The sequence below is a fragment of the Mesoplodon bidens genome (genome assembly GCF_964165515.1).
Source record: "Mesoplodon bidens genome assembly, chromosome: X".
Classification (NCBI taxonomy): domain Eukaryota; kingdom Metazoa; phylum Chordata; class Mammalia; order Artiodactyla; family Ziphiidae; genus Mesoplodon; species Mesoplodon bidens.
In genome coordinates this window covers 136,280,722-136,308,064 of record NC_138163.1, presented here as the reverse complement: position 1 = coordinate 136,308,064, position 27,343 = coordinate 136,280,722, and the positions used below count along the sequence as shown (strand labels likewise).

Here is a 27,343-nt window from a genome sequence, read left to right as displayed (position 1 = left end):
TTATTCTCTGGCTCCATGAACAGTCTTCAAGGAGACTTATTTCCTTTGTTTCTGTCTCTTAATTTGTTCCTCTGAACCCTGCAGGGTTTGTATATTATTTAATATTTGCTGTTTGTCTCTTGAATGATTCAGAAGTCATGGAGCTGTTTGGTTGGTGTGCCTGCCTTTCACTGAGGTGCAGCCACTGGCTGAGTCTTGATTTACCTCTGAGCACACCCGGTTGTTTTTTGTCTCAGAAGGACCTGGGATTTTTGGTGCTGATGGAACGCATTTGTATGTCTAGAGCCTCTCCTTCCCAAGGACTCCACAGTTGGTGGGTGGCCCTGCCACTGTCAGTTTGAGGGTCTCTCGGGGACTCTGACAGAACTCTTCCCTGGAGTTAGTGTCTCAGAGTCTGAGTCCGCTGTGGGAAAGACCACCATGACGTGAGAAGAGTGGGACCTGGCCCCCAGGACTTGAGAGATACCATGTGTGCCTTTATGGGGACTGAACTGGTGGGTTTGTGGCTCCATAAAAGAGTGGAGGAAGACGGGTGGGGGTGGGGACAGAAAAGTCATAATAATATCCACTTGTTAATCAGCATTTTGGTTCAGAAATATTTGGGGAGTGTATTAGTCAGCTTTCTGCTTTGCTGATGATGCGTAACAAACAGCACCCCCGCATACAAAGGCTTACAGAAACAAGCTCTTATTTCTTTACAGAATTTTTTAAAATTGAGGTAATATTGGCTTATAACATGTAAGTTTTATGTGTACAATACCATATTTTGACATCTCTGTACGCTGGAGCGTGCTCACCACCGAAAGTTTAGTTTCCATCAAAAATATGGAATGCTTCATGAATTTTTGTGTTACCCTTGTGCAGGGGCCATGTTAATCTCTGTATTTTTCCAGTTTTAATATATGTGCTGCTGAAAAGAGCACCAAGCACTTATTTCTTGCTTACTGGTCGGTGGGTGGTGAGGTGTGGCTCTTCTGGGCTCAGCCGGGTGGGATCAGGGAGGCCTGGTCAGGCTCTGGGCTGGGTTTAGGGCTGAGCTCCTGATCTCCTCCTTCTGAGGCTAGTGGCCACTTGGGGCATGTACTTCTGCTCCTCCTATCTGGTATAAGAAGAAGCCAGGTGACATCACGCAGTCACGTTTAAAACCCCTGCCTGTCCTTCCCACTCATGCTCGTTGACCAGAGCAAGGGACGTGGCCAGATCCCCCATCCATGGGCTGGGGAGGGCTGTTCTAGTCGGGAGGTCATGCAGAGTCACACAGCAAAGGGGGCAAAAGGCACGTGTGCTAGGGGGCAAGAGGGAAGTAGTGGGATTGTGATACCCTCTGCCCTGTTGGTGTCTGGGAAGGAAGGTGACCCCAGTGGACGAGACTGATGCACCCAGTTGTATCCAGGAAAATAGCCCCGTAGGTGGATGTTGGAAGCAGCAGGTGCTTGTGAAATATGTAGCTTCCTTGGTTCCATCTTAGAACAGGGGTTCTCAGCTGGGGAGGTGGTAGTGGGGGGAGGTGGGGGGGCAGTCATGTCCCCCCAGGGACATTGTCAACATCTGGAGACATTCTGTTGTAGTTAACTAGGGGAGAGGGTGCTCCTGGCATCTAGTGGGTAGAGGCCAGGGATGCTGCTCAGCATCTAACAGTGCACAGGACAGTCCCCCACAAGGAATTACCTGGCCTGGGTCCACATGTGCCCAGGCTGAAGAGCCCTGCACAAATGCAGTTTGCAGGTGACTGTCGTGCGCTTTGAAGTTTGAGTACCACGTCTCTCAGGACTGTCTCCACTGGGAAGGGCAATTGGCAGTCCTTTCCATATAAAGACATAAAACCCTCCCGAGGAGAAAGGAGTTGTTTAATCTCTCACAGATGGCTGTGTGGAAGCAAGTTACAACCCAAGGGTCTTGGCTAGGTCTCTATGATTTCTGTGACTTATTCTCATTGGCTTTGTACTGTATTAATTCTTTAAGTTTTATTAATTTTCTTTTGCTATTGCACAGCCTAATAAATGGACCATTTATTTGGTGTTGGAAAATCTGTTTTTTATTAGGAGATTTCCATTATGAGCTTAATACTCTTTTTTTCCAGGGGGCCTTTTGCCCACTGTTTCTCTTACGCATGTATTTTCTTTTTCCTTACCAGCAAGACTGCAAGTGCTTGATAGCAGAGATCTTGCCTTAGGTTTCCTTTCTGCTCTGCACTGTAGCGAGCTCACGGTAATTATGGGTCAGTTGCTCACGGTGTCCTTTGCAGTGCACGTTGTGCTGCATGGTTAAGGGTCGCTTATCACGTTTCCATGGACCAGCCTTTTATATCTTGCTGTAAATTCTGTTTCCAGTCTTTAGGGACTGATACTTAGTGTGTTGACACTTGGTTGCTCTGTGGCCAAAAGAAAGTTTTGACCTCATTAGAGGAGGGAGCCGTGTCATTGAGAGGCTGACAGCCGCCTTCCTCCTCCCACACAAGTGTTGTTTTATTTTGGTGATTGAAATGTTGAGGGTATGAAAAAAAATCAGGGTATTTGACTTGCTGGCAGGACAAGCAGAGGACGGTGCTCTGAGTGAGTGAGCAAAAGCCTGTCTATTCCCACCCGCGTCGTCGTGCACAGCAAGCAAATAGAGATTTTCTCCTAAAAAGCTGCTGGGGAAGCACTTGCTCTAGAGGATGCTGTGTCACCTAGAACTGGCTATCATCACATCAGCCAAGTATCACCTCTTGGGGCGACCAGCAAGTTACGGAAATAACTCTGTTGTGCAGAACTTTCTGTTTCTCTCTTTCGTTCTCTCTCTTTTCTCCTTCGGTTGAGTGCTGTTTAAATGAAATGGTTCTCCTTGATTGTGTCTTTAGTACAGTAGTTGTGAGAGCAAGGCTTTTGTTCTTCCTGATTCCCCGTTGAGAAAAGACATCTCCTGGCTTGTGGGATGCAGCGGGGGAGGGTCAGGACCCACAGAGACAGTTCCATCCTTCAACTGTCTTTTTTTATTTTCATTTCATTTTTAAAAAATTGAGATAATTGACATATAACGTATTAGCTGAAGGTGTGTAACATAATGATTTGATACATGTAAACATTGTGATATGATCACCACAATAGGTTTAGTTAACATCTATCATCACACATAGTTACTCATTTCTTTTTCTTGTGATGAGAACTTTTTTTAAAAAATCTTTATTTATTTATTTATTTATGGCCGCGTTGGGTCTTCGTTGCTGCGCGAGGGCTTTCTCTAGTTGCGGCGAGCGGGGGCTACTCTTCTTAGTTGCGGTGTACGGGCTTCTCACTGCGGTGGCTTCTCTCGTTGCAGAGCACGGGCTCTAGGCACGCGGGCTTCAGTAGTTGTGGCACACGGCCTCAGTAGTTGTGGCACACGGGCTTAGTTGCTCCACCCGTGGGATGCATGTGGGATCTTCCCGGGCCAGGGCTCGAACCTGTGTCCCCTGCATTGGCAGGCGGATTCTTAACCACTGCGCCACCAGGGAAGTCCCGTGATGAGAACTTTTAAGATTTATTCTCTTAGCAACGTTTAGATATACTCTCCAGTATTGTTAACTATAGTCATGTATTACGTTGAATCCCCAGGACTTGCTTGCTTGCTTGCTGATTGATTGATTGATTGATTGATTGATTCATTCATTCATTCATTTATTTGGCTGCGCTGGATCTTAGTCGCACATGCGGGATCTTTCGTTGCGGCGTGTGGGATCTGATTCCCCGACCAGGGATGGAACTTGGGCCCCCTGCATTGGGAGTGCGGAGTCCTAGCCACTGGACCACCAGGGGAGTCCCAGGACTTACCTTATTTTATGGCTGGAAGTCTGCAGCTCTGATGCTCTTCACCCACATCCCGTCTCCCGCCGCCTCTGGCCACCACCATCTGTCCTCTGTGCCCTTGAGGTGTCAGTTCTTCTTTACCAACTTGTTGCCTGCCGTGTCAACTCCTTGGCTGTGAGGACACCGAGTTGGTGTGTCTGACAAAGCAGATGACCTAGAAAGTCACATGTAGTAAAAGAGGAGATGAAAATAGAAGTATGTGAACTCAATTAAAATTATGTGAACTAAAAAATGAGAAAGGGGGCTTCCCTGGTGGCGCAGTGGTTGAGAGTCCGCCTGCCGATGCAGGGAACGCGGGTTCGTGCCCCGGTCCGGGAAGATCCCACATGCCGTGGAGCGGCTGGGCCCATGAGCCATGGCCGCTGAGCCTGCGCGTCCGGAGTCTGTGCTCCGCAACGGGAGAGGCCACAGCAGTGAGAGGCCCGCGTACCGCAAAAAAAAAAAAAAAGAGAGAAAGGCCCTGAGCTGCCACATTTCCACATGCAAGTCTAGCAATGTCATGTGTTATGCTACCAACCTTGGTAATTTTTCCAGCTGTCCTTTTGTCTGAAATACAGCTTACATGAACATGAGCCCATCCCTTGGAACTTAGTGGTAAGGAAATTAGAGCCAGGTTTGGGGAAAGGGACCCTCACCTTGTTAGATCCGACACCCCCTCCCCTCAAGAGGCACCTGGACTGTTACTGATGGCGAACAAGTTGAGCTGAAAGGCGCTTAGGAGGCGATGGAACTTCCCTTTCTGTGTGGCGTGCCTGGATCAAGACGTTCTGAGCACCGATTCTTGTCTCATGGCAGAACGTGATTCATGTTACTGTCGTTGACGGAGCAGAATGTTGTTGAGATTGGGGGCGGGGGTGTGCGTGCGCGGAGGGGATTGGAGCGACCGGATGCAGCCGTGTGGAATGCGGGGAGTATGTTAGAAGATGTGCTTTCGAGGACACACAGTGAACTTCTGGCAGTAGGCTGAGTTTGTGACCTGTGACTCAGACACTGTGATTGAGGGAGATTCCAGTGGTCATGTCCTTCCAGCCTTCTTCTTATCGGTGCCACGGGGCAGTGTCTCATTCAGCCTTCCAGAACACTCTCTAGGAACTCTTTATGCTCGATGGAGATGGTATTTCTCCTCTCGCTTCACTGTGGTTTAAAGAACTGGGAACTGGCATTATCAGCAGTCTCCATGCTCCTCTGAGGATTGTGTAATTTATCAGTGGAGGGTTGCCCGTGATCTTCCTGGCATCTGACTTCTCACAGGGTACCTGCCCTCACGGTCCACCTGTGGAACACGTGTAATGCGAAGTGAAGACTTTTAGAGGTAGGTGGGCTCTCCTGTTTGGAAGTTGGGGTTATTTGAGCCAATGCAAGTCAGTTCCTGACCTTATCCAAGAGTTACTGCATTAAATCAAAGAAGACCCGTATAACTGTAGGTTATAATTCTTTTTTTTTTTTTGGTCCGATACCAAGACTGATGTTTCCCTGGAAAGAGCCCTTGAATAGGAGCAGAAAGATGGAATTGTAGGCCTGATGCTGTCCTTAACCACCCGTGTGACACTGGCCCCAAGAGAATAAAGGAATCATCCTGTTTCTTCTGTCAGCTGGTCACTTGGGCCATATGCTCTCCAAAAGGTTCCAGCACACAATGTGACTGATCCATTTTCAAGACTGTCCTCAGCCCCTAGTTTGAGTTACTGGTATTATGGGGTATTATTGAGTTACTGGTATTATTGCTCTATCCCTCGCAGTGGTAAAAACCGTGTATGGTGAAACCCAGTGGCCAGAAAGCTGTCTTTGGACTGTTCTCTTGTCACCTGTTAGGGAATGCGCTGTAATAATTATGTTCCCTGGAACTTTTAATGACTAAACTGCCTTGAACAGGAGCCAGGAAAGGCCCACCTTCCAGCAGATTCCATTCTGTGGGGTTGTCTTAGAGTTGAGGTCTGAGAGCATTTCTTGATTATCTGGTCAGGTGGATGTGACTTAACTAAAGGCCAGTTTGGACCCTGTTGGAGAAAATCAAGTTCAGACACTTAGTCTAAATGGAAGTGAGGAATACGGTTACCTTTATCTCATTATCTAAGCTTTCTTTGGAGGATAGACAAGCTTGTACCACATGTGACAAGCGTCACATATGGACGGATTTTTTTTCTGCTTTTTTCCCTGAAAAGTCCTTGGGGAATCATGTCACAGACGATTTGGTGTAAAACCAAAACCGACCAGACAAACAAAAAACAAAGCAAAACAAACAAACAAAAAAGCCGTAGTTAAATTTTTTGTATTAAAATATTTAGCTTGAGAATCTTCATTGAAAATCAGTAATCTTTTGCAGATTTGTTTAAATAGGCTTTGGTGCCTTTTAAGAAGATTTCCTTCCTGGTTGCTCTGTTTGGTCCCTTCAGAATTTGGGTTAGAACCGTTCTCCCGGAAAGCAGCCATGTTACACTGGTTCACTGTTAGGCTGGCTCACATTACAGAAGAAGTTTCTACCTTTAGCCCTGTTTTTCTGCTCGTTTGCTTTCTTGGAAACATTATTACATCTGTCCTTAGGGGAGTTATAAAAGAGGAAAAAAGAGTTAACACACCGTGTTTTGTAACCAGCGTTGGCTTCTTGCCCTGAATACTGTGTTTTTGCCATCCATTTCTCACTTCAAAAGTGCAGACGGGGTCCACAGCTTCTCTAAGAGCTCCTCCCGAGCAAGGTGGAGTCGTGCACATGGAAGGGGGCTGCAGGGATGCCTGCCAGGGCGGATGCGCTCCACAGAGAGGGCAGGGGTGTATCTCCGCTCCCCATCGTCTGTCATTTCATTCTCTTTGGCTCCGGCTTTTTTCATTCGTAGTTGCCCTTGTTGTTGGTTGGCACCAAACGTCACCTGTACAGAAGGGCTGTGGGCGGAGGGCGTACACATGCCGTCGCTTAGCTTGCCCTGAGGTAGTGAGGGGATCGTAAAGGGATGAGGACAGGGGAAAAGCTGAGCATGGGAGGGGCGACCGTGCCATTCCATACAGGGATGTCTGTGGAATAGGAAGACACAGAAGAATGGTTTTAGGGTCTTTTTTTAGGTCGAGTGGAGATGGGTGATGGGTACACCTTTATGTGGCTTATGTCTGTGGTCGATTTTCCTTATTCACAGTAGTTAAACGTAAAGTTGCTGAGACCTCGTAGAAGCTTTGCTTCCAGGAGAAACAGAGGGTTCGGCTCCTGCAGGCCTCTGGTCCCATTATTTTCATCCACCCATCACTGCATAACCTTGTTTTACGTGTGTTTCTGCTTAAAGACGCCTTCTTGACTGTACAGTGTTGATTCATCCACGTTGAAGTCACGGCCAGCAGCGCTGTAGCTCGTGCCTGAACCAAGCTTCTCCAACACACGTGTTCCCTCCCTGCCTCACAGCACAGCCGTCTTGCCCTTCGGAACACCAGACAGCGCTGCAGCACCGTGCTTGGGGGATGTTCTAAGCAGAGATGTTACCAGCAAAAGCACAGAAATGCAAACAACGTGGCAGTAAATAGCCCCCGGAGAGCACACCGGTTTACGGCCTGGGAGCTGAAACAAGAAGGTAACGCGAGGCCTCATCCCACCTGAGCTGGGAACGTGTGCACCGAGCGGCTCGACCTTCTCACCCCGTGCTTGGTCCTTCAGTGGCCACACCGCCCCAGGTATGGATCTGGGGTTACAGAGGTAGATTTTAGCAGATAGGCAAATTCACGAATACTGTATCCTCAAATCATGACAATTGACTCTGTGTGTATACACAGTGTGTGTGTCCCCGGGTATTAGACACACACACGCACACACAGGTGTCTGTTTTCAGGGACTTGAACATCCTGAAAGCAGTCCGCGTTATAACATTGGGTCGGCCCCAGAGTTCGGGTTTCGGAAACGTCCGCACGAACCTTTTGGCCAACCTCGAGGGTTGTGTCCTCTGGTCCCTCTGGAGATGCAGCGAGAGGTTCACGTGTTTTAATGAGGGACAAAGGCCTGTGAGAGATAACTGGGGGACAGGACTGAGTAAGGAAAGCCTCAGGACACACACACACACACACACACACACACACACACACACGCACACATGTTCTGTTTCATGTTCTTTTCCATGATGGTTTATCACAGGATATTGAATAGAGTTCCCTGTGCTCTACAGGAAGACCTTGTTGTTTATCCACTCTCTGTATGTACTAGTTTGCATCTGCTAACCCCAACCCCCCAATCCATCCCTCCCCCACCCCCCCTTGGCAACCACAGGTATGTTCTCTATGCCTGTGAGTCTGTTTCTGTTTAGTACATATGTTCATTTGTGTTATATTTTAGACTTCCTATGGTATTTGTCTTTCTCTTTCTGACTTAACTGCCCTTAGTTTGAAAGTCTCTGAGTCCATCCCTATTGCTGCAAATGGCATTATTTTATTCTTCTTTATGGCTGAGTAGTATTCCATTGTGTGTGTGTGTGTGTGTGTGTGTGTGTGTGTGTGTGTGTGTGTGTGTCTGCCACATCTTCTTTATCCCTTCATCTGTGGATGGATATTTCGGTTGTTTCCCTGTCTTGGCTCTTGTGAAGAGTGCTGCTGTGAGCATTGGGGTGCGTGTATCTTTTCAAATTATAGTTTTCTCCAGATATATACCCAGGAGTGGGATTGCAGGGTCATACGGCAACTCTATTTTTAGTTTTCTGAGGAACCTCCATACTCTTTTCCGTAGTGGCTGCACCAACTTACATTCCCGCCAACAGTGTATGAGGGTTCCCTTTTCTCCACACCCTCTCCAGCATTTATTGTTTGTAGACTTTTTGATAATGGCCATTCTGACCGGTGTTAGGTGATACCTCACTGTAGTTTTGATTTGCATTTCTCTAATAATTAGTGATGTTGATCATCTTTTCATGTGCCTGTTGCCATCTGTATGCTGAGACTCATTCTTTAAAAGGCATTTGTCCTCACCTGCATTCCTAGGTGCAGTGTCCTTCAGCCAGATAGTCTTCAGGATCACACAAAGCTGTAGTTGGATGAGGTTGGGTTTCTTGACCTTGCATTGCATTGAGGGGACCGCGGGACATCTCAGTCACAGGGTGCTAAGAAGACCTTAAAAGAGTTGGGCAGGGTTTATGGAATCGGGTCCCTGTCTGAGATTAGTGGTCTCTGAATTGTTTATGTTCCAACAGGAGAAGGCTGCAGCCTAGCCGTGAGTGCCAGGCCAGCTCCCAGCTGCCAGTGGCTGCTTTTCTCTATTGCTTATACAAAGATGATTGAGAGGCTAGATGGATGATTGATTGGGTGGGTGTGTGCTTCTCAATGATCACTCATTTTTAATACCATGCATTGTAACAACTGGATGTGATCCTGGTGTCACCTGTTAGCTTTTGATGCTGATGGAAGACCAACTTAATTCCTGCAGAGCCTTGCCGGGAAGGGAGCTGAGCATGACTCAGCATTATGGAACGTCAGGGCTTAGTGGAGGTTGAACTGTAATGTTGGCACTCGTTCGTGGTTTATGTTTTAGAGTTTCAGGTGTATTCTTTTTGATGCTTTTGTGAATGATATTTTCTTAATTTCATTTTCAGATTATTCACGTCAAGTATTTGCAGGAGATTACATTTTAAGGCAGTAGGAGACCTTTTTTCTTGCTAGTTACAGAAAGATTTTTTTCCCGGTTCACTGCCTGTGTCTGTGGCACTGAGTTTTTAATGACCAGGAAGACCTTCTGAGGATTCGTTGGCTTCCTTTGGGTTTGCCGCTTTTTAGTTCTCCAGAGCACCAGTAACAGAGACTGTGTTTAATTTTTTAAAAATTTATTTAGGTAACTTTCATTGAAAACGATTTATTTTGGTCGATTATAGACCACAAGAAGTCGCAGAAATAGCGCCGAGAGGTCCTGTGTGCTGTCAACCAGGTTCCTCCAACGGTGACCTCTTACATAAGCTTAGAGCAACAGCAAAGCCAGGACATCAGTACGGCGCAGTATGGTTACCTCATCCACGGTCATTACTGGGAGTTCACCAGTGTCTGCTTGTACTCATTTATGACTTAAAGATAAGCATGAGTAATATCTTCTCTTGCAAAACTCCAGTGGAGCATAAATTGAGCGGAAGGGGACGGAATGAGTTGAGGCTGTTAAACAAGCACCTGTGAAAGAGCCCCTTGACTTTCTTGGCAGCCGAAGTGGACGGGGCAGGTGGCAACAGCCCCCCTGGAAGGCCAAGGGGATGCCCTGGGTGGTTAAAATCCAGATGCAGGCGGTGCCTGAGCCCCACGTGGGGCATACCCCTTCTGTTTTCAATGCTCAGAAGAGAGAAACCGTTTCCCCTTCAAGCTCCAGGCAGATTGATGGAGAATATAATGGGGAGGAAAGCCCCCCAGCTTGTCCATCACAACCCGAAATCACTGGCCCTGGATTCAGTTACTTAATCAGTTCGCATACCCCTTATTTTGTAATCGGATGGGACAACCTCTTTCCTCCCCTTCGGTGACGGTAGTTACCGCGTTTGGTGTTATCCACCCCACTTAGACCTCACTTTGGAACTTCTTTCTTCTCTTCCGTTTGGATGGTTTGCCACACGTCTGGCTAGGAGAGTGGAGATGTAAAGTAAGCGTATAACGGACGTGAATCTCCCACTGCACGGAATGTGGCTGAATGATTCTTCTTTCCCACCTCTCTTGCTGTGAACGTGACGAGTTAGAAATGGTTAATGATAGTCACGGGACACCCCAGAGTTGTGTGACTCTCTGTGTTCCCCGCCTGGGGCTTCTGCGCGAGCTGCTGCTCGGGAACTCGGGACAGTAGTTTGCAGTCTGGGCCTCGAGAAGCTCCTGTGAGTGAGGCGTGGGGTGAAATTGCAGAAGCCACGGTGGCTTATGGAAACCGGAGCCAGGCTGCTGTACTGGCTCGCGCCCCTGAGATGTGATAAGACTGGGAAGTTAGTTGCGAGGGCCGTTGGTACCAGGGAGCCTGCCAGACACTTACAACAGAGGCTTGTGGGCTGAACAAAAAAGGGTTTGGATGGTCAGAAAGTAGATGCGTGGTTGCCTAGGACCTGGGGTTTGGGTGCTGACTGCTGAAGGAGCAGGTCCAGGGCTGCTTCTGGGGATATGATGCACGTGTTCCAAGGTTGATTGTACCGATCATGGTTGCACAGCTCTGTGAATGTACTGAAAGCAATTGAACCGTATACTTCCCGTGGGTGAATTGTGTGGTATGTGATCTGTATCTCAATAAAGCTCTTTTACAAAGGGTTCGGAACCGCTTTCATACTTCGAAGCTTGCTCTGAAAATACGTCACGTGGTCTCACGTGGTGGTGGAAGCTCCTCGTGCCCGGACACGGTTATAACTTTGCGTGCGGGAGAGCCGTTTCAGAGTGATCAGTTCCGGAAGACGCGTCCCTGTCTGTTGTCCCTGCTCCGCCACAATTAAGAACCAGGCGTCCGCGGTGAGCGGGCAGAGTATGGCTGATATCAGAGGAAGCGGGGCGCTGTCCTGTCTGTTGTGTATTTTCCCTCTTCTCACTCTCCTTAGCCTCCTCCCCTCCTCCAGACAACAAACAAACAAACAGCCAAGAGAAAGCGTGAGATGGGGACGTGGCATGGCTGAATGGCCGCGTTCTCTTAGAAGAATGCACATACACGAGAGGGAAAATAAAGCCAACGTACAGCACTCCACCCTTTCTCAAGGGCCAGCGTAGAGATGAAGATGGAGATAGCAAAGGGCAGACTTGTATGCGTCCTTCTGACCGTTGAGAGGTAAGGAACATTTTGAAAACAATAGTATGTCAACTCACTTTTTTCACCTTGGTTGAGACTGACGTAGGTGGTTTTCCTTCCCTGAGCAAAGGGCAATGTACACAGCGCAGTGCTGCAGATGGATGACCTCTCTGTGTGTTGCTCTCCCGGGAATCTTGCTTGGAGATGATTAGAAGCGCATGGCTCTAAGTAATGGGAACTAGTTCTCCATTCATAAACAGGGCTCAATAAAAAGCACATCCAGGTGGTCATTTAATATTTCCTAACACTCAGCGATTTTGCCATGAGCTTTGTAGAATTGGCCGGGTGCTTACGCTAGTCACGGAATGACTGAAATTGCATGTCAGGTTAAAAAACCATCAGCACTTAGTCTCCTAAAGAAACGTTGTCTCGGGGCTTCCCTGGTGGCGCAGTGGTTGAGAGTCCGCCTGCCGATGCAGGGGACACGGGTTCGTGCCCCGGTCCGGGGGGAATCCCACATGCCACGGAGCGACTGGGCCCGTGAGCCATGGCCACTGAGCCTGCGCGTCCGGAGCCTGTGCTCCGCAACGGGAGAGGCCACAACTGTGAGAGGCCCGGGTACTGCAAAAAAAAAAAGAAAGAAACGTTGTCTCAACAGCTATCTTGCTATTTTGTTGCTGCACGTGGTAACATGTCTTTGTTGCAAGCTGTACATGCTATACAGTGGTGAGGGAGAGCTGGAGATAGAGGCTAGGGACTGAGATTGCTGGATGAAGAGCAGTGTAGGAGGAAGTGGCCCAGGAGAGCGGGAGGAAGGGCCCCCCTGGCGGAACCAACGCTCCTTTGTGTGTTTGAGAGTTTAATCTGCGGGGAGGGGATTTCTTTGTGACTTCCTGCATGTTGAAACCTGAGTGGCCTGTCCTGCCTTTGACCTCTGCTGTTTGGACTGTGGCTTCATTCACGTGGACCTGGTTCATTCTCAGTGCCAGGGTCACATCCCTGGGTTGACACCTGAACCTGAACTTTGGGGCTTGAATAGGGATGTAATTGAGCCTCGAGGTGGGGGTGGGGTGGGGGAGAGGTCGGGAGGTAAGGGTAAAAATCGTTCGTGTTGGACCTGTGGCTTTTTGGGTGCCCTCTGACCACCGGGCAGTGTCCTGGGTACTTTCTGTATAGTTCTTTTTGAGCCTGCACAACAAATCCAAATCCAGAAAGGCTCTTCCTGTTTTGCAAGTGGGGAAACTGAGGTCAGGGCAGTGACATACCAGGTCTGCCACTTGGAACTGGGACTTCAAAGCCCACCCTCTCTCCCAGGGCAGCACCATGCTTCTCAACAGTGGAAGGTTTTTTACCCTGAATTCATCACACTATTCAGTCTTAGGACTCCGCAGGGCCACTCGGGAGTCGTGGGGTGCGGGCCGGTGGCTAGACGCCAGGGTTGTGTACGTGGGAGCCCTGGAAAAATGACGGTGTCCGATTCCAAAAACATCTCTTGAGCCAAAGCTTGAGATAGGCTTCCTTGAAGGCAGGGGCCAAACTTGGCCTGCCACCTGTTTTTGTACAGCCTGCGAGCTAAGAATGGTTTTATATTTTTAAACGGCCAAAAAAAGAATAATGTTCTGTGACACATGAAAATGATATGAAATTCAAAGTTTTCTTGGAACCCAGCCACACCCACTCATTTAGATACTGTCTGTGGCTGCTTATTCCCTACACAGGCGGTTGCAACAGAGACCCTGTGGCCCCTGGAAGCCTGAAGTATTGACTCTCTGGCCCTTTCCAGAATCAGCGTGTGATCCCTGCCTGTTCTGAGGCCCATACACCTCCCTGGTGTGACCCGCACTTCCTCCTCTCTCCTGATCTAATCTTCATGTGCACACTATTCCCGTCTAACCTTGCTTGCTGGAGCCTGGTATTCCACAATTAGAGAGTCATTTGTTCGACATGAAACTTTGTCCCAATTAAAATCCTGGGAGTCCCAGGAGAGGGTAGTACATTAAACTCTACAAGTCATTTATACCACAGGATTGGAAGGGATTGGTGCTGGCTTTGTCAGAGCCGAGCAGGGCTGTGGCATAAAATGAGGGGGTACAGGGTGCTCCTGGGCTTGGTGGGAGAAGGGGGGAAGTTGGGTCATCCAGGAGAGACCTTTGCTCATGTCCTGCTTTTTCTGCGTCCCCACCTCAGTCACCCAGCGGCTGGCAGTGCTGGTGGACAAAGCCCGCAGCAGAGCGCGTCTTCTCCCCGGAAGACGCCCTGCCCACCACAGGCCTGGTGACAGCCAAATGCCTTGGCTGCCAGAGAGGAATTGTAAGGCAGGGCCCACAGCTAGGAAGTGGTACCACTGGCATTTGGCTCGCACAGTCTTCTTCCTGTCCTCTGGTGCTAACTACCTTCTAGTGCCTTCTGTGGAAGGCTTGGCTTAACATACTAAGGGGGGGTGACCCATTTCTTGCCTTTTTACCTGCTGTTTTTGATGGTTGCTTCTCTTGAAGCCTAGACAACAGTGAAAACACGTGGGGAAGATGAAATGTTCCTAATTCCTGTCTTGTCCGTAGTAGCTGGTACCCCATACATGGGAGAAACCCCACTTCCCCCAGAAACAGCATGGTGATTCAGATGCTCGGCATGGAAGCATACGCTCGCCACGCTATGGTGTGCTACTTGGATGTTTTTCATGGCCAGTTTTCATTTCAGTTACATCTGCAGGCTTTACAGGGCCATTCTAGACTGGCTGGGAACTTGATCATAGTTTTATAGCATTGTTTCTAGGAGAAAGACATTTCTGAGTGCGGAACCAGTGAAGCCTTGGGCAGTATCCCGTCTGTAATTTGGAGGCCGCTCTACTGTCAAGATTTCTTCTTTACCCGTGTCTCGTTTTGATGTGCACGGTGGGAAGCCAGAGCATTCCATTAGCTGTGGTGTCCAGGGCGGCTTCGTTCCTTCGCAGTTCTTCTGTTTTCTTTCTAGCTTTGTCCAACCCTTAGGACAGTCACGTGGTGGAGGCATCTACGTCTTTGGGTTGGGAGTGGCAGGGAGAGGGGTTTGGGAGAAGGGTTAAAATTAGCCAGAATTTAAAAGCAACCGTGACAGCCCAGATCATTTTTCCTCTTAACCTACTTTGAAAGCTGCCAGAACAGTGGTAGAGTGGAAATTCTCTGGTTTCTCTTGTCCTCCTCTGGTAAGATCTAAAAATAGCTTCAGGAGGAGCTGGGCACATGGCCCTTTGATCTCCTTGGCCTGGGGTGTCTCTGGTTAGGAGCGGAGCCTCCCGGGACTCGGCGTGTGTTCTTCAGCGAGTGTGGGAGACGCTGGGTGGGGCCGGTTACTGTAATCTTCCTGGCTCCGTCCCTGCTTTCCATTTCTTGCTTCTCTAAATATTCTCTCTGCGCACCTTCCCTCTACGTCCCACCAGCTGGAGCATGTGTACGGAAGACTGGAACAGGACAAATCTCACCTTTATAGAGGACGGTGGGACTGGACTTGTCAGCTGTTTTATTGAGGGCCTCCCGTTCCAGAATAAGTAGAACAAATATTTGACGCCCAAGGCCCTGTGGTTGAGCCTGGGGAGCACGTGGCAGGACTGGAGCTCACGTGTAGTAGACGTGTCGGCGGTGCCCTGGAGCGCGGAGGTGGGGATGGCATCAGCTGAGAGCTGGTGACATGGCCTGGAACCAGGGGCAGAGACGAGGAGGAACCCTCCGTGGAGGAGAGCTGTGGAGGTGTGTGTCCGTAGGAGCCCACGCGCCCAGAGGAGGCGGCAAGAGGAAGCAGAGAAGCAGGGTTGTCGGGGCTGCCGAGGTGGGACTTGGTGCACGGAGGCTGGGGGGACGTGCCGGGGACCCAGGTGTGGCTTTCAGGGTGGGAGCAGTGAGTCTGCAGCTGAAGACGGAATATGTGCGACGCCGGGTGACACGCTGGAGGCAGTGGGTGCACATGTCTCGGCGGGGAGAGGTACAACCTCAGAGGTCAGGGGAGGAGAACAGCCTTTGGGAGGGAAGCCAGTGTGGGGGAAGGGTTTTTTTGTTTTTGGTTTTTTGGTGTTTTTTTTTTTGCGGTACGCGGGCCTCTCACTGTTGTGGCCTCTCCCGTTGCGGAGCACAGGCTCCGGACGCGCAGGCTCAGCAGCCATGGCTCACGGGCCCAGCCGCTCCGTGGCATGTGGGATCTTCCCAGACTGGGGCACGAACCCGTGTCCCCTGCATCGGCAGGTGGACTCTCAACCACTGCGCTACCAGGGAAGCCCAGGGAAGGGGTTTTTAGTGGGGGAAGACGTGCTGTTTAAGTGGAAGCTCACAGGAAGTGAGAGGTTCCGGAGGTGCGATAAAGGACGGGGCTGTAGCTCTTTGCCTTGGAAAAGGAGTAGTGGGGACCTGGCTTTCGGGACAGATGAGAAGGTGGTAAGTGCATAGACTTTGGGAGCCGAAAGGAAGATGATTCCTCTCAGGAGTTTTACCAAGATGAAGGTCTCGGTTTCCTAAGAGAACAGGGGGTCCTGACTCAAGGGAAGCCAGAGCTGGTAGGGTCAGCTGATGCGGGAGACAGATTCGGCTTTCAGACTGTCCTCAGGAACAGAGGGTGTGAGCCTGGGCTGGGGAGCGCGGCAGCTCCTCCCTGCCTCACCCCCTCTGCTACCACCAACCCTACTTGCAATCGTAAGCGCCCTGTTTAATCTACCCTAGGTAAGGCTTTCTGTCTTAAGAGGTTATGTGAACTCATTGGTTTGGTTTTTAAAACTCGATGGATTGGGCTTCCCTGGTGGTGCAGTGGTTGGGAGTCTGCCTGCCAATGCAGGGGACGCGGGTTTGAGCCCTGGTCCCGGAAGATCCCACATGCCGCAGAGCAGCTAAGGGAAGACCCAACGCAGCCAAAAATAAATAAATTTTTTAAAAAATCGATGGATTGAAGCATAAACCAGGGCAGACTGAAAACGGTTGCTTGAAGATGGTCTTACCGAGCACTGTCCAGTGGAGCTTTCTGCCGTGATGAGGTGTTTTGTATCCACACTGTCTAGTATGAGAGCCACTGGCCATGTGTGGCTGTGTATCGTCTGGGCTTCTAATGAGAGGGCAAGACGAGGAGGGCTTACTTATCTATTTTTTTATTTCATAAATTTATTTATTTTTGCCTGCGTTGGGTCTTCGTGGCTGTGCACCGGCTTTCTCTAGTTGCGGTGAGCGGGGGCTACTCTTTGTTGCAGTGCGCGGGCTTCTCACTGCGGTGGCTTCTCTTGCTGTGAGCACGGGCTCTAGGCGCGTGGGCTTCAGTAGTTGTGGCACGTGGGCTCAGTAGTTGTGGCTCACGGGCTCTAGAGCGCAGGCTCAGTAGTTGTGGCGCATGGGCTTAGTTGCTCCGCGGCATGTGGGATCTTTCCGGACCAGGGCTCGAACCTGTGTCCCCTGCACTGGCAGGCGGATTCTTAACCACTGCGCCACTAGGGAAGCCCACGAGGGCTTATGTAAATGTCTGAGTGGGATGGTCTGTCAGCAGAGCCTCCAGGGGCCGTGGCTTGGGTAAGGCTGAACGTGGCTGGCGGGCAAGTGGCCGGGGCAGGGTGAGAACAGAGGACTAGTGGGGGGAAAAGTCTAGGTGCTCACGGCCCCCATGGACCAAAGCTGGGCTAACTGTAGTTTACTTGCTTCTGTTGATATTTCTTCTTACTTATTAATTATGCTGTAAACTACAGGAAGTCTGGGACTGTGCGGTTTTTCTGCTAAGCCTGGGAAGGTGATCGGCCCCAGCAGCCTTTTGCTAATTCTTCGCTAATGGATCACCGAAGGCCGTCTCTCATGACAAGCAGCGGGGGGATGGCTTGATCTCCTTGGGTGAGGGAGGGCAGGAGAACTTCTCCACGCCAGAAACACTTCCTCCATTTAACTCACTTGCTCGCCTCGCATCTTTAAATATCAACTCTTGTCAAGCCCTCCTCCTCTCTGTTGACATTTAGCCTTCAGAAAGGAAAAGGCCATCTCAAAGTTTCCATCTGTGAGCAGGGGCTTCTGAACATGTTGAAAACGTGGGCTTAATTTTGTGAGCTCAGGAAGAATTCATGTGGTTTGGGATCTGTTAAAACCCGTAGGCTTTGTAAGGAAACAAAACCTCTCGCACCTCTGTCTTCTGCAGACTCCCTCATGCCTGCAGTCTAGCGCTGCACACACAAGCAGAGCATTATATGAAACATCAGCAAAACCCTTTGCTTGATCCGGTAGCTTCTCGCTCTATTTCTGTCTCTCTCCCCCTCATCACACGTCTTGAGAGCACAGTTCCACGCTCCCCTGCCTTTCCCCTCTCAGCCCACGCTCTCCTGGACCACGTGCAGTCTGGCGTCCGCCCCCCAGGCCCTGCCAGCGCCCTCCCCGGGGCCCCTGGCCCCATCCTTCCCTCTCCGTTCCCCCTCCCTGCGTCCCCCAGCTGCCCGAGGGGCTCCCCAGAACCCCAGTGTTCAAGCAGCAGTGTCAGGGAGGCACCGTGGTGAGTCCCCACTGGACGATACTGACTTCAGACTCCTGCGCCCAAGGCTCTGAACAGCTTCCTTGTTTGTCCCCTTCTCAGAGACCAGGATCCTAAACTTTCTTTTTTGTGTATGGACCCCCTTCAGCTGTCCATCGAAGCCTCGGAGGCATCTCAGAGTAGGATTTTCAAATGCATTAAAAGATAGATAGGTTAGCAAAGGACGCAATTACCAGTACTGTCATAAACAAAATTCCTGTGTGCTGTTACCTTCCTGCCCTCTTCCTTATTTTATGGTGGTGAAACATACCTGATGTGAAATGTATCATCTTACCCATTTTCTGGTGCACAGTTCAGTGGCATTAGTATATTCCCATTATTGTGCAGCCATCACCACCATCCGTCTCCGGAGCTTATCCGTCTTCTCAGACTGAAAGTCTGTCCCCATTAAAGACTAACTCCATATGCCCGCACCCTCAGCCCCTGGCCCCCACTACTCTATTTTCGGTCTCTGTGAATCTGACTGTTCCAGGTGCTTCCTACAGTGGAATCATACAGCATTTGTCTTGTTAGGTCTGCTTATTTCACTTGGCATGATGTTCTCAAGTTTCAGCTCTGTTGTAGCCTGTGTCAGAATTTTCGTCATTTTTAAGGCTGAATCGTGTTCCGCTGTATGCGTAGATCACATTTCGTTTATCCACTCATCTGTTGATGGACATTTGGGTCCCTTATACATGTTGGCTATTGGGAATAATGCTGCTATGAATCTGAGTGTACAAACATCTCTTTGAGACCTGCTTTCGATTCTCTTTTTTTGTTTTTTTTGGCTGCGTGGCGTCTTCGTTGCTGCGCGCAGGCTTTCTCTAGTTGCAGCGAGCAGGGGCTGCTCTTTGTTTCAGTGCGTGGGCTTCTCATTGCGGTGGCTTCTCATGTTGCGGAGCACGGGTTCTAGGCATTCAGGCTTCAGTAGTTGTGGTGCACGGGCTCAGTAGTTGTGGCTCGCGGGCTCTAGAGCGCAGGCTCAGTAGTTGTGGCGCACGGGCTTAGTTGCTCCGCGGCATGTGGGATCTTCCCGGACCAGGCCTCGAACCCGTGTCCCCTGCATTGCCAGGCAGATCTTAACCACTGCGTCACCAGGGAAGTCCTCAATTCTTTGATAGGTGCTTTTTGAACATTTTAAATAGCACTATCTAGTAATGGCTTTAACCGCTACCATCATTTACAAGCAGTGGTGAGTGTCAGCAGTATTTTAAAGTATCTGAGGCATCTGTAACCTGATATGAAAATGTGTGCAGTTCCTATTGGTGAGAATCTTGGGGGTCTGCTGTTTCCACAGAGGCTTGTTGCCTGCGTTTCTGGTGGAGTTAGGTGACAGGTTAGTGAAAATGAAGTTGTTGCTTCCCCTCCCCACGCAAAGCCCATCCAGATTCACTGACCCCGTTGAACTTTGCCCTGCACGTAAATTCCAGCCAAGCCGGGAGACTGACTTTCCCGGAACCCACGTGAAGCTTTCCGCCTCTGACGCTGCGGAGACCGCACCCCTCTGCCCTGTCACCCCCAGCTAATATCCCACCTACTGCAAATGCTCGCTTAGCTGTGGCGTCTTCCTCTCGCCCACTCGTTTATTCATTCCTTCAACGGGTACTCGGTCAGCTGTGTGGGATGAGTGCTTCCCTGGGTGCTGGGGATTCACAGCGGTGAGGGAAACAGTTGAGGCTCTTGTTGCCGGGGTGTGTACAGCCCCACCGGAGAGGGGGAGGAGAAGCCAGTACGTGCTCACAGAGATCACAGGATCTCAGCAGTGATGAGCATCACGAGGAAATCCAGGCAGCTGTGAAAGTCTGTGTCTTCATCAGTCACAGGGGCGGGGGCGTTTAAGGTGGGACCTGAGGAGTGAGTGGAGTGGGAAGGGATGCCTGGCCAAGGAACAGCTTATGCAAAGGTCCTGAGGTTGGCCAGGACTGGACGAGCAGCGGGAGAGAGAGCCTGGCCAGGGCCCCTTGGCCGTGCCCCTGTGAGCTGAGTTAGGCAGTTAGCTCTCACCCTGGAGTACGGGGCGGCGGCGGCGGAGGGCAATACCAGGTGGAGAACGATTTGGAGGAAGTCAGCAGCGAAGTGGGTTGACCGATGGCACCTACTAGAATGTTCTAGAGGAGTGGTTACTTGGCCCAGGGGTGGTCCAGGACACGGGGAGGAGGGTGTCAGTTCGAGACCAGACTCTGGCATTTATTAGGTTTGTTGATTTCTGTCAGTTTTCCTCTCCCCTCACTCCCCTTCCAGTGAAACCCGTAACACTCTATTCCGCTTATGCTCTTATATTCCTGTCTAAAGTGTATTCCTTTTAAATTCCTATTAGACTTGAGGGCAGAGCCTTAGCTTTACTTGGTTTGAGTGTTTAAGATATTATCCATAATTATTGAATTGAACGTATGCTTTTTTTTTTTTTTTTTGGACCCTGCATTCCTAGGTGTTTGGACAAATTTCCCAGTGAGAAAAGTGAAAACTATAACTTGTAACAGCAGATACCGTGGGGAACGCAGTGAGCCTGAGCTCCTGTTCCTAGGCCTTCCCGAGAGTATCCAAGTGTGGTGTAATTGCTTAATAAGGAGACAGTTTTCACTGAGATTTACGTTATAGATTTTGCTTTTCAAAAAGAAATTATCTGGATTTTAGTGGAAAAACTATATAGTCTCCTGAGTGCTGTTTTGCCTTCGGTTGTGTTCTGAGAGCTGCTTATGGGCAGGAGGAAATAACCCATTTCGTCTGTAATACAAACGTGTATTGGTCTTTAAAGTGTATGTGACCCATAAAACAATACCAACCAGGCCGCAGTTACTGTCATTATGTAAATTGAATATTTTGGCGTGCACGCGCTCTCTGTGTTTTTCCTTGTTCGCATGGGGTAAATAATTTTTCCCAGAGAGATTTTGGGTTAAAACAAGGCCCAATCCTGTTTGAAGTGCAGGCTGTTTTGGCTTTATTTTTCCTCCTTCTGCCTGAGAGGGTTGAATGCTGGAGGATTTAGTGATGTGAGTGAGCGCGGGGACATTCCTGCCTTATTTTTCCTTCTAGTCCTGTTTCCTGTGGAAGAAATAAGAGTAACGCGTGCAGCATGGTTCAGAATGAAGGGTGTGTCTGTGTGTGTGTGTGTGTGTGAGAGAGAGAGAGAGAGAGAGGGAGGGGGAGGGGGGAGGGAGAGGGAGAGAGAGAACACAGTCTCTTTGTAAAGTCCAGCCAGCGCTCACCAGAAGTCTGGCTCTGGGAGCTTTACTGAGCTTCTCGTCGCTCATTTTGGGGTGAGAGGTGCAGATGGGTTCAAACTAAGCACACAAATATAGCAGAAGAGACCGTGTGCTTTTATACATGATGCCCCTGTCTTCCCCATTCTGTGGATGGCTGTCCGGCCTGGTCCCTTCCTGGCGTGGCTGTGGAGCCTGAGGAGGGAGAGCCTGCCCCCTGGGCCTGCCCGGCTTCGTCACAGGCAGTGCTGGGGCCTGGACTTGGCCCCGGGATCTCTGTCTTCATGGGTGGTTGACGTTTGCCTGTGTAGGGCCGAGTCGTACCTGGTTTGGCCTTGGAAGTCCGCACGTTTCAGACAGCTCCGTTCCCCGCTGCCTGGAGTGGGACCTCAGCCCTGACCCATCTGATAACTGAGCGTGGCCTTGCCCCAGTCACATTCCATTTATGGCCACTGGAATTGGAATCTCATGTAGTCTTCATGTCTCATGAAAGATTATTCCTCTTTTGATTTTTTTCCTCCCACCAGCCACTTAAAAAATGTAAAAACTATCCTTAGCTCGTGGGCTGCCTAAAACAGGCAGTGGGCTGCGTTGGGCCCACGGGCTGTAGCTTGCGGTCCTCTGGCCCACGCACGCGTTGACTGTGTAGATCTGTGTGCTTCTCAGTGCACGTGTTTAGAGCTGTTTCTTTCTCAGAGCAGTCTCTCCTCATTTTCTTGACATGCGTTGGACTAAGTGTCCTTGTCCGCGGATGACGGATGTGTTCATACGTGTGTTCTGGGAAGAAGCGGTTTCCTTTCAGCGTGATTCTGTGTTTGCTCTGTTCATCCATAGGGCAGGTGGTGAGTTTCCTCAGTAAATACTTATGGTAGCTGAATCTGTGCAGGCCGGGGGCCTGCTGTTGGTGATGTCAAGGGAAACGAGGGAGTCGGTTCTTGCCCTCCTAGAGGTGACAGGCAGGTTGGGGAGACAGGCATGGAAAGGCACTTACAGGCCACACCAGGGCACCAGAGGGCAGCACCCAGTGACCTTGGAGCTGCCCTGCTCTAGAGGTTTAGATGGGCTCTCCCCCTGGGCAGAGCCAGGAGAAAGCTGAGACCTGGAGGTTGGGTGAGAGTTCACGTGGGCCAGGAGGGGGCGAGTCTTGCTTGTCAGTGACCCCTGCACGCTCGCCACTGGCCCTCTTCTTCCGTCTCCCCTGCGGCTTTCCGTGTTGGTAAGCTGGGTGGGAGGTCTGCAGGAGGTCGTTGCTGGTTGGTTGGTTGGTTGGTTGGTTGGTTGGTTGGTTGGTTTTAATTGAGGTATAGTTGAATATAGTGTCAGGTGTACAACACAGTGATCCACAATTTTTAAGGTTATACTCCACTTATAAAATATAGGCTCTGTTCCCTGTGTTGGACAGTGTCCCTGTAGCTTATTTATTTTATACCTAGTAGTTTGTTCCTCTTTCTCCCATACCCCTACATTGCCCCTCCCCCCTTCCCGCTTGCCACTGGGAACCACGAGTTGGTTCTCTGTATCTATGAGTCTGTTTCTTTTTTCTTATATATATTCATTCGGTTTTTTAGATTCCACATATAAGTGATAGTGTACAGTGTTTGTCTTCCTCTGTCTGACTGACTTCGCTTGGTATAATAGCTTCCAGGTCCACCCATGTGGCTGCACATGGCAAGATTTCATTCTTTTTATGGCTAATATTCCACTGTATACATACCACATCTTTTTCCATTCATCTGTTGATGACACTTAGGTTGCTTCCAGATTTTGGCTACTGTATACAATGCTGCTGTGAACATTGGGGCGCATGTATCTTTTCAAATTAGGGTTTCTGGTTTTTTTGGACATCTACCCAGGCGTGGAACTGCTGGGTCATATGTGACTTCTAAAGGTTGGGCTTTGGAAGCATGACTGTGGCTGAGAAACACCACCCAGCACCTCTGAAGATGTCCTCCGTGCTTCCTCAGATACTGGGGCTGCGTCGGGTCTTGGTTGCAGCACGTGGGCTCTCTAGTTGTGGCGCGTGGCCTCTAGAGTGCTCAGGCTTGATTGCCCCTCGGCACGTGGGATCTTAGTTCCCAGACCAGGGCTCGAACCCATGTACCCTGCATTGGAAGGCGGATTCTTAACCACTGGACCACCAGGGAAGTCCCTACCGTGGCTTATTCTTAATGAAAGAGAGGAGAAAGGACCAGAGGCACATTAGTTGTACGGGGCCCTTTGAGGAAAAGGACTATTCAGATCTCATCACTGCTTTATTAATTGTAGTGTGACTTAAAAAATGCAAAGGTTTACCATAATCCCTTTAGCCTGGATTTAGTCACTGACCCTACGTGTGCATTAAAATATTTTTTTTGGATATTTTGGTTCATTTTTTTCAGGGGTCAGGAAAATTTTGTGTAAAACGCCAGATGGTCAGAATTTTGGGTTTTTCGGACCATATGGTATCTGGACACTGTGTGGCACAAAGTGGCCATTGATTATATGGACAGACATTTCCACTGTCGTGTGGCCAGTCACTGGAACTTCTTTCCCGTCGCGGACGTAAGCTCTGTATCCATTAAGCAGCAGCTGCCCATTCCCCTCCTCAGCCCCCGGCAACCACTGTTCTGCTTTCTGCATCTGTGAATTTGATGACTCCGGTACCTCATAGAAGTGGAGTCACACAGTGTTTGTCCTTTTGTGACTGGCTTTTTTTCACTGAGTGTGATGTCCTCAGGATTCATCCATTTTGTAGGGTGTGTTAGAATTTCCTTCCGTTTTACGGCTGAATAATATCCACTGTTGTTATGTACCAGCCAATAAGTTACTGAAAGTAGATTTCCTTTGGTTACTTAAAGTCATTTTTATTGCTTTATTTTATTTTGGCTGCGTTGGGTCTTCGTCGCTGCGCACGGGCTTTTCTCTGGTTGCGGTGAGCAGGGGCTACTCTTCGTTGCGGTGTGTGGGCTTCTCATTGCAGTGGCTTTTCTTGTTGCAGAGCACAGGCCCTAGAGTGCACGGGCTTCAGTAGTTGTGGCGGGAGGGCTCAGTAGTTGCGGTGCGCGGGCTCTAGAGCGCACAGGCTTCAGTAGTTGTGGCTCATAGGCTTAGTTGCTCCGCAGCATGTGGGATCTTTGCGGACCAGGGCTCGAACCCATGTCCCCTGCATTGGCAGGCAGATTCTTTTTTTTTTTTTTTTTTTTTTTTTTTGCGATACGCGGGCCTCTCACTGCTGTGGCCTCTCCCGTTGCGGAGCACAGGCTCCGGACGCGCAGGCTCAGCGGCCATGGCTCACGGGCCCAGCCGCTCTGCGGCATGTGGGATCTTCCCGGACCGGGGCACGAACCCGTGTCCCCTGCATCGGCAGGCGGACTCTCAACCACTGTGCCACCAGGGAAGCCCGGCAGACAGATTCTTAACCGCTGCACCACCAGGGAAGTTACACCTTAGCTCAGCACAGTTTCCTAGGCATTGTCCTCATGGAAGGAAGTCTTAGGAACACACAGACTTTACCATTTGAACAGTGAGGAGTCCTTGAGAGGCCCTGGAGCTCACTTGATTGTGAAGTACAAATTGTACGGTGTTGGCGTCTTGAATTAGGGAAAAAGCGTCTGTGAAATAGAAGCTTCTGGATACCACCGAGAATGGTATCCAGAATTCACCAGGCTTTCTTCATTTGCTTAGCTCGGAGTTGGGGGCCCCCTGAGAAGGCGAGCCCACTTGCGCAGGTTGGGTTTCCAAGGTGGGGAAGCTCGGGCTGCCGGTGAGGGCTCTCAGGATCAGCACCTGTGGGTGGGAGAGGCAGGAAGAGGCCAGGTTCGGGGGAAGGGGAAGCCAGGCTGGGAGGGAGTCATGGGGCCTCCGGCGACCCCACTGCAGTCTAGACGCCCTTGTAACTGCCTCCACTGGCCGATTGCTGGGGCCTGACCTTGGCTGAAGGCCACTGCTGCCCTTTGGGGGGACCTTAGCAGCACAGTCTAGGTCCCATTGCCCTGATGAAGTCTGTTGTTGACCATTCCCGGGAAACCGGCATCGAAAAATTACTGAGGCGGGAAGTTCTCTGATTGTTTCATTTGTTTTTTGTTTCTCTTGGAAAGCTGTTTAAAAATCAGGGTATGACTTGTTAAAATTTAATCACAAAGGAAGTGCCTGAAGTGAGATTTTGATAAGGTTCTGTGTCAGGGGAAAGTATTTACTTCTGTGGCCCATTTTGGAAAATCGAGTTTTATTGGGACATGGCCACACGCATTGTTTTCCCCAAGACTTTCTTCCCTGGGGCCAGAGTGGGTAGTAGCTACACATACTGTCCCGATCACAGAGTTGAAAATATTTATTATCTGATCCTTTGTAGGAGGCATTTGCCACCCCTGCTCTGTGCAGTGGCCACAGCTTTCTGGGATCCAGAAGTCAAAGGCAGTCTTTTTTTTTTTTTCTTGTCTCTCCCAGTTTTAGTGAGATGTAATTGACATACGGAACTGTATAAGTATCAGGTGTACAGCACAATGACTTGACTTACATACATCATGAAATGACGACCACAGTAAGTTTAGTGAACATCCATCATCTCTGATAGATACAAAATAAAAGAAGGGAAAAATATTTTTTCCTTGTGGTGAGAGCTCTTAGGATTTGCTCTCTTAACAACATTCATGTGTAACATACAGCAGTGTTGATTATATTCACCATGCTGTACATTTCATTGCTAGTACTTATTTATCTTTATAACTGGGAGTTTGTACCTTTTCGCTGCCTTTGTCCACTTCCCCCTCCTCCCAGCCCCCTCCTCTGGTAAGCACACATCTGATCTCTTTTTCTGTGACTTGGTCTGTTTGATCGTTTTTGAAGTTTAATTGACCTACAGCGCTATGTCATTTCCAGGTGCACAGCATAGCGATTCACTATGTCTGTACATTTCAAAATGACCACCACGGTAAGTCTAGCTACCGTCTGTCAGCAGACAAAGATATGACATTATTACTGACTGTGTTCCCCAGGCTGCACGTCTCATCCCCGTGACGCACTTACTTTGTAATGGAAGTTTGTCCGTCTTCATTTCCCCTTCCTGTTTCACTCACCCCTCACCCGTCTTGGGAGGGGTTCCAGCACGCTCAGCGTTGGCCCGCGATACAGAATTTCAGGCTGGTTGAAGGATGGTCCCCCCAGGGGCGCGATGAGCTCAGAACCCGTGTAGGTGGGGGGGTGGGGGGGGCTGGAGTGCAGTCTGCGGTTCTGCACGGCCGCCCCACGAAGGAGCCAGGGTCCCGCTGGTTTCCAGGGCTGAGACGCGCCAGCCTCGGTCGTGGGCGCTGCATTTCCTCGGCCTTTGACAGGGAAGAGCAGGAAGGGCTTCGGAGGCTCTGGGTGAAAACTGGTAGGAAACCGCCACTGCAGATGCTTTTCCTCTCCCAGACATGGATGAACGGCTTAATGTCTAGAAACACACCGAATGGACGCGTGAACACAACCCGGGACACGATAGAAAACCTCGTAAATGTGAGGGAAAGCATTTATGAATTCCTCGACTTAAAAGGGTAATTCTGAAGAGCGAACACGAGAAGGATCCTGTTTTTCCTTGTCTTTCAAATGAACGTATGTTGATAAGAAGCCAGGTGTTATTTTAATGGAAGGAGGTGGGCTTTTCTCTCACCTCGGCTGCTCTTCTTTTGTTAAACAAGTAGCTTCTGGGTCTGCTTGACCTTGTGGGGTCACCAAGGCCAGAAAACTTTTTTATTAATGATTTTTTTCTCTACTCAAGTTTGCCTGCGTCTTCATAAATTGGCAGAAATTAAGAGTTTCCTTAAATTTTGCCAGCAGGATTTAGAAGCAGTGAAAGCATATTCGGTCATTACATTTGAAATAGTTGTCTGGGTAAATTATAGTTTAAAATTCAATTTATACTAAATCTTACACTTTAATGAACAGACCACATCACATATTTTTATGTTCTTAAATTATCCGTGGCTTTAAAGCAGTAAATCAGTGCTCTTTCTTTTTTTTTTTTAAGTTCTGCATGTTTCCTTTTTTTCCCCCCCGCTACCCGTTCAAAAGTATTTACATTTTTCTTTCAGAATAAAGTGAGAAAATCCTGCTGGTCTCTCAATTTTAACGAATAGTACTTGTCTTTCCATCACAAATATGCGTGTTTCTGGCTTGACTTCAACCCATGA

General features: G+C 49.5%; 1 protein-coding gene across 4 annotated transcripts in view; it reads left to right on the top strand.

Annotated features, from left to right (window-relative positions):
• LOC308609230 (F-box-like/WD repeat-containing protein TBL1X) overlaps window positions 1-27,343 on the top strand; it is a 224,932-nt gene that overhangs the window by 20,228 nt on the left and 177,361 nt on the right. Inside the window, exon 2 of one of the 4 annotated variants that reach the window (XM_081222866.1) lies at window positions 7,210-7,475. The exons of the other annotated variants lie outside the window; for them this stretch is intronic. The gene's annotated coding sequence lies outside the window, so the exon portion shown is untranslated. The remainder of the gene's footprint in view (window positions 1-7,209; window positions 7,476-27,343) is intronic. 4 annotated transcript variants of the gene reach the window in all.